Source organism: Callospermophilus lateralis, chromosome 10 (assembly GCF_048772815.1).
Source record: "Callospermophilus lateralis isolate mCalLat2 chromosome 10, mCalLat2.hap1, whole genome shotgun sequence".
Classification (NCBI taxonomy): Eukaryota; Metazoa; Chordata; class Mammalia; order Rodentia; family Sciuridae; genus Callospermophilus; species Callospermophilus lateralis.
Window position 1 is genome coordinate 69,940,444 of NC_135314.1, and position 8,062 is coordinate 69,948,505.

Genomic DNA, 8,062 nt, shown 5'->3' on the forward strand with positions numbered 1-8,062 from the left:
ACCCATGACTTGGTGTATGTTAGGCATGTGCTTTATCACTAAACTACAACCCAAGCCCTTTCAGATAATATAGAGAGGAAAAAGGTGAAAGATTTTAGGCAAATTAATATTTAGACAAAAGCTTTGTCAACATAGAATATGTCAGGTTAAAATGAAATCTCAGAGGATTTAAAATGGCAGATTGGAGGTGCCCAAATCTTGCTTGCTTCTCCATGAGATAGAATCAAAACAACTAGAGAGCAGCTTCTTATTGAGGTGGGTGAGAACATTGGGGTTCAATAGTAGACGGAGAGAGACTTGGAGAAACCCAGAGGCTTTGAGCAATAGAACAGTAGGTGAAACAGAGCAGGCCAACACTGATTGCATAGAAGTGCATAGCGAGAGTGTCCCTTAGCAGGAATAGAGGGGGACGAGGGGGAGTCCTGGTGAACACTGCTGCCACAGGATTTGGTACTCTGCAGAAATACATCCTAATAGGCCATAGACTTGGGTTGAGCCTATTGTCTGCACTTACTGCTTTGCAAGTCCAAGGCCCCTGTATTTTGCTGACTCTGGGGCTTCATGTTACTATTAGAGTTCTGGATTAGCCTTAGGGTCCACAGCCCTGAGAGTCATATGGCTGGGGAGAGGTGGGCACGTGGACATAAACTCATTAAGAGTTCTCTGTGGTGGGAGACTGGACCATGGATTGGGTGGCAATGGAGGATGCTTCCCTTTGGAGTCTGGTTTGTTAGGTCAGCTGCTGGAGTTTGGGGCAGTAAGCAGTTGCCTGTGACTGCTCATGGAGCTGGGAACACCAGAAACACATTAGGAGGACTGTGTGGAATCCACAACCATTCCCCACAGCATAGACCTTTGACACTCCAAAGCCTCTGTCTACCCTTGGGGACATTGGAGGCCACACAGGAGAGCCAATGTTACCTTGCCATCCAAATATAAAGCACAAGACCCTGTGAAAGTATACTTGGGGATTCGGCATTCTGCCTTAGTTCATTGACATGTTGGCACTAGTGTCTAGTGGTTGTTGGCCCAGAAATCCCTTGAAAGAAGGTCAGGGGAGTTCTGCATCCCACCCAAGTATGTTCTGGTGTACAGAGCAGCTAAGAGGTGTTCCAACTGCGGATTGAACCAGGAGCACTTTACCACTGAGTTATATCCCCAGCCCTTTTTATTTTTTTTACTTGGAGACAGGGTTTCACTAAGTTTTCAAGAACTTGTCATCCTCCTGCTTTAGCCTTACAGGCTTCTGGGATTACAGGTGTGTGCCACTCTACCTGATGGAAAGAATAGATATTAATAATTAAGCAAACATGATGTCAGCTTGTGAAAAGGCCTGTAGTAAAAAAAGCAGGATAAAGTGGGTAGAGAATTACAGGGTGTGGAGCCCTGTATGTGGGTTTCTATTTTATTTAGAGTGATCAGAGAAAGTCCCACTTTTTAAAAGTTAATTTATTTATTTTAATTAGGTATATATGCCAGCAGAATGCATTTTGATTCATTGCACAAAATTACAGCATAACTTTTCATTTCAGTGGTTGTTCACGATGTAGCATCACACCATATGTGCAGTCATACATGTACCTAGGGTAATAATGTCCATCTCATTCTACCATCTTTCCTGCCCCTATGCACCCTCCCCTCTCTCCCTCCCCTTTGCCCAATCACAGTTCCCTTGTGTTTTGCATGCCTCCCCCATCCCTATTATGGATCAGCATCCACACATCAGAGAAAACATTTGGCCTTTGTTTTTTTGGGATTGGCTTACTTTGCTTAGTATGATATTCTCCAACTCCATCCATTTACCTGAAAATGCCATAATTTTATTCTCTTTTAATGCTGAGTAATATTCCATCATGCATATATACCATAGTTTCTTTATCCATTCATCTATTGAGGGGCATCTAGGTTGCCTCCACAGTTTAGCTATTGTGAATTGAGCTGCTATGAACATTGATGTGGTTGCATTACTATAGTATGCTGTTTTTAAGTCCTTTGGTTATAAACTGAGGAGTGGGATAGCTAGGTCAAATGGTTGTTCCATTCCAAGTTCTCAAAGAAATCTCCATACTGCTTTCCAGATTGTTTGCACCAATTTGCAGTCCCACCAGTAATGTATGAGTGTGCCTTTTCCCCCACATCCTTGCCAACATTTATTGTTGTCTGTAATATTTAGACAAAAGCTAACTTGATAACTGCTATTCTGACTGGCGTGAGATGAAATCTTAGAGTAGTTTTGATTTGCATTTCTCTCATTACTAGAGATGTTGAACATTTTTTCATATATTTGTTGATTGAATGTATATCTTCTTCTGAGAAATGTCTGTTCATCTCCTTTGCCCACTTATTGATTGGGTTGTCTGTGTTTTTTTGGTGTTAAGTTTTTTGAGTTCTTTATATATCCTTGAGGTTAGTGCTCCATCTGATGTGCATGTGGCAAAAATTTGCTTCCAAAATGTAGGCTCTCCCTTCACCTCACTGGCTGTTTCTTTTGCTGAGAAGAAGCTTTTTAGTTTGAGTCCATCCCATTTATTAATTCTTGATTTTATTTCTTGTGCTTTAGGAGTCTTGTTAAGGAAGTTGGGGCTTAATCTGATGTGATGGAGATTTGGGCCTACTTTTTCCTCTATTAGGCATAGGATCTCTGGACTAATCCCTAGGTCCTTGATCCACTTTGAATTGAGTTTTGTGCATGGTGAGATATCAGTATTTATTTTCATTTTGCTGCATATGGATTTCCAGTTCTCCTAGCACCATTTGTTGAAGAGGGTATCTTTTCTCCAATGTATGTTTTTGGTGCCTTTGTCTAATATGAGATAACTGCATTTATGTGGGTTTGTCTCTGTCTTCTATTCTGTACCATTGGTCTACTTGTCTATTTTGGTGCCAATACCATGGTGTTTTTTGTTACTATAGGTTTGCAATATAGTTTAAGGTCTGGTATTGTGATGCCTCCTGCTTCACTGTTCTTGCTAAAGATTGCTTTGGCTATTCTGGTCTCTTATTTTTCCAAATGAATTTCATGATTGCTTTTTTCTATTTCTATAAGGAATGACATTGGTATTTTGATTGGAATTGCATTGAATCTGTATAGCGCTTTGGGGTATGGACATTTTGACAATATTAATTTTGCCTATCCAAGAGGATGGGAGATCTTTTCATCTTTTAAAGTCTTCTTCAATTTCTTTCTTTAGTGGTCTCTAGTTTTCATTGTAGAGGTCTTTCACCTCTTTTGTTAAGTTGATTCCCAATATTTTATTTTTTTTAGGCTATTGTGAATGGGTGGTTTAACTAATTTTTCTTTCAAAGGATTCATCACTGATGTATAGAAATGCATTTGACTTATGAGTACTGATTTTATATTCTGTTGCTCTGCTGAATTCATTAATTAATTCTAGAAGTTTTCTGGTGGAGTTTTTTTGATCTTCTAAGTATAGTATTATCAGAAAAAAATGATAGTTTGAGTTCTTCTTTTCCTATTTGTATCCCTTTAATTTCTTTTGTCTGTCTAATTGCTCTGCCTAGAGTTTCAAGGACTATGTTGAATAAAAGTGGTGAAAGAGGGCATCCCTGTCTTGTTCTAGGTTTTAGAAAGATTTTTTTCCCAATTTTTCTATATTTAGAATAATGTTGGTCTTGGGTTTAGCATAGATAGCTTTTACAATGTTGAGGTATGTTCCTACTATCCTTAGTTTTTCTAATGTTTTGAACATGAAAGGGTGCTGTATTTTGTCAAATGGAAAGCCCCACTCTTAATGTGGCTTGAAGAAAACATGAGAGCAGGTCATTTAATGTTTAAGCAAGAGTATGGAAGTGAAAGAGTTAGTACGTTTGGGGAACACTGAGGAGTATGTAAACTAGAATAGCAGAAGATGAGATCAGAGAGGTGACAGGTGGGGAGAGATGTCACCTGGGTCCCTGGAGTCTATTGTAGAGACTGCATTTTATAATGAATGAGGGTGGAAACCACTGTAGAGAAGTGATATGGTTTGGGTTATAATTTTAAAGGCTTGTTTGGGTATATTCATGACTGGCAAGATAATTTGGGAGACGTGGTGCCAAATGAAAATGTGAGACTCTTTGTTCAAAAATTATAAAGATTTCAAGAAAAAAACATTTCAACTGCACATTGGGTCCTTCTGAGTGATGGACCCTGTGTAACAGGGGCCACATGCTGATGATACTGGCCCTGGAAGCATTGAGTATGCCAGGAGTGAAGACAGAGGCAAAGAGACCTGTCTGTCCGGAATCAGTGCAATAAAGTAGGGTAGAGAGTGAACGACGGGCTTTAGTACAGACAAGGCATGGAGGAGGGGAGCAGGGACCACACACTGGTACATTTGAAGGGATTAGTTTAATGGATTAGTTGGAACTTGTTGAGATAAAAAACAGGAGGAGTAGGTTCGTGGGGCAAATCAAAAGTTCCTATTTGGACCATGAGATGTCATTAGAAAGCAAGTGAAGATGGCTGTAGGCAGTTGGATGTATGATTCTAGAATTGAAGGGAGAGATTCAGACTGTAGATCTGAATTTGGGAGTCTCAGCTCTATGAAGAAGATGAGATGAACAAGAGCAGAGAAGAAAAATACAAAGAAGAAGATAGAGTATAAAGAAGAAAGGCAAATTTGAGATATAAAACATGCTAGTGTTTAGAGATCAGGTACAAACAAAGAACTAGAGCAATGACTCAGGAGAGGGAGGAGCCAGAGAGAGGGAAATGTGTTCAGAGGAAAGTGTTAATAATGTCAAGTGACCCAGATAAGGAGAGGACTGAGGACTGACTACTGAATGTTAGGTTTCTTAGTAGGAGATGTTTTGGTTAAGTGGTTGAAATAAAAACTCCTCTCGAGTATAAGCAAATAAGAATTAAAGGAGAGGAATTGAAGGATAGTAAACACAACTCTCAATAGCTTTTTAAAGAGGGGAAACAGAGAAATGAGTGGCAACTGGAAGGAAATAGTCGAATGATTGTTTTCATTTTAAGTTGTGAAAAATAAAAATATTTTGGGGGAATTATCCAGTATACAGGGAGCATCTGATGATGGTGAGGCAAGCAAGGATAATTGCTAGAGTGATAATCCTGAAGTAGATGGGAAAAGGTGGGGTCCCAGACACAAGGAGGAGCTGGTTTTGGAAAGAAGTCAGAGAGACTGTTCATTCATTTTAATGGAAGGGAGAGCAGGGATATCAGTGCAGATGCCGGAAATTGGTAGGTGTCATGTTGGGAAGGTATAGAAATTCTGTTCTGATTAATTCTCTTTTCTCAGTCACAGAGGAAATAGATTCAACAGCAGAGATTGAGGATAAGGAACATGATGTTCTAGTTCATTCCAGTTCCTATCAGAATGATCTCCAGTCACAAGCAAGCAGTCATAACAATTCTAATGGGCTAAATAGTGATCTGACATCTTGGGAGAGGAGGAAAGTGTGAAATAGTTGTCTAGGAGAGGAACAGGAGTGGAGTAGAGAAATTGGAATTGCTGGCTAGCACTTGAAAATAGAGCTGAGATATTTAGGGGGACCTGCCAGTCTGAGAGTGTTTTCCACCAGTTTCCTTTGCTGCAGACATGTGGATTCAGCAGAAGTTGTCTTCTTATTGCACACAGAGTAAGGTTTGATGAGAGCAGGACAATCGAGCACTTGCTGTTTGTCCAGCTACAGTGGAGAAAGGGTAGGCCTAGAGAAAATAAACTAAATAAGAAGCAGCGAACCACAGGCCCCAACTCCAAAGCAGAGTGGCCTCTGTGGTTAAATGTAAACCACAAAAACTCTAGGTCAGCAGACTTTAAGCCAAGGAGTTTCAATGTCGGGATGCCCTGAGTCCTGAAAAGCATGGATAATGGATTGCTTGCTTGATCTTCCTGCTTGGCATGTTGGTGACCTAATCATAAATCTGTCTAGGATGGAATCATAAACAGTGTCAAGTGTTAGGACTCTCTAACCATTCACATTAATCTGAGAGTAAATTTTCATACCTAGAGTTGGTCCTCATTATTTTCAGATTCTACATTTGCAAATTTACATACTTGGTAAAACTTTTTTTTTTAATCTAAAATTAACACTTGGGGTGCTTTTCCAGTCATTCTTGGACATGAACAGAAGAGTGGAAAGTCGGAGTCCCCTGACACGAACATCCCAGCTGAGGTTAAACAAGGTGATTCTCTGCCTTCTTGTTTCAGCTATCTACTGAAAACAACTGTCCCTTCTGCGGTCTATTTGATGGCCTGTTTTTGTTTTTTTTTTTTTTTTTTTTTTGCATTTTGGTACTTTCTGTAAGATTTTGCTATTTAAATAAATTATCAAATGTAGTACTGAAGTCTGCTCAGAGTTTCTGAGCACAGGAAGGCTGGGGTGTGTCTCATGGAGGAAATACTTGTGTTGAATGATTTTTGTTGAGCTATGTGTAATAGTGCTGTTGGCCACCAGTCCGGGGCTAAGGAATCAACCATGCATGCTGAACAAGGTGCTTTTAAACAGAAACACAGCATGATACAGTCATGTCCTGAGCGGCTGATGAAAATATTATGAACAGGGTTCACAGGGGTCTGACCCTGAACTTCCCTTAGGGGCCTTGTCTCAAGACTTGTTAATTCATTGTTTGTGGTGACTTTACGGAATACAACTGCTTCCACTAGTGACTATCAAGGGCTGCGTAGGCCGTTTGGTTACTCACATGAAACGTGTTGGAAACACTGAGCTCTTCATCTGTTTCATTTCTATCCGTGGAGCTCACCCCATCCCCTGCTCCTATCCTTTGGACTCTCAGGCTTTCCATGTACCAGATCCTGTAGCTCCTTCCCAACCCAGCAGATCTCAAAAACATAGCATTTGCCATTAATGTCCTGCACTGGAGTCCCCACGGGGGTTTTAGGATTTCACTCCCATCTCAATTACCTTTTTAAAAGAAGCCATGAATGTTTAGTCTCTTCTGTGTTCTTGCCTTGGTATTGCCTTGGCTGTCACCCCATCTAACCCTTGGTTCATGCCTTATAGGATCTCCTTGCAGCCTGTGATGGCTTTGTGATGTGTCAGTTGGCTAGGCTGAACAATACTCCTCAGAATTCCCTTCCTAGCCTGTTCCTGGTTAAGATTGGATGCAAAAGCTCTGTTTGCGGGGAGAGTTGAAGGATGGTGATATCGCAACATAACACTTTACTTACGTTTTCTCATGCAAACATTAATCTAGGTGCTGGTGTGAAGAGATTGTACTTTCGTGATTAAAGTCCTAATCAACTAAATTTAAGTTAATAATCCTGGAGATTATCCTAGGTTGTCCTGACTTTCAGCTGGAACTCCTTTAAAAGGCTTAGGCCTTCCTTGAGGGAGGAAGTGGAAACAGCTACTGGGCCTGCAATTATTTTCCCTTCCATCAATCTTCTTTTCCTATCTGTCCCACAAACCTCAGACCTGAGCCAGCTTCTAGAATTGCATGTCAATTTTTTTTAATCTAAAAACCTTTTAAAACTTTTGCATGCATCTTCTATGAGTTTTGTCCCTCTAGCCGAACCTTGACTAATATATTCCCCATGTTGTTGACTACCCCTCCCTGTCATCTTCTCTTTGTAAATTCCACATTTTTTTCCCAGGCAGTATAGGATGAATATTCAAATCTTGTCTCTGATACTTTCTGTCTCTAAGAGTTTAGGAAAGTTACTTGAGCTGAGTCTCAATTCCCTCATCTTTAAAATGGGAATTTAGATAGTATATGCCTTATAGGACTGTTGTGAGGATTAAATTAGCTAATCATGTAAAGCACTTAAAACAGTACCAAGAAAATAGAAAGTCATCAATAAATATAACTGCTATAATTATTATTATCCAAAGAATTTTCTTTCTTTCTTTCACATCCCCAGCCTTCCTGGAATCATACATGTACCTAGGGTAATGGAGACTACAAAGGAAATAGATGACAGTTCTTTCTCTTTAGAATTTTATAGTATGCCTGAGAAGAGAAGATTCTATGGAGATTTATTTTTTGAGCCAAAAATAAAATGAGGTGATGTGACGTTGGATTGTATTTTTAGGAACAATGGATACAACACGTGAGATGTGTGGTCTTCTACAA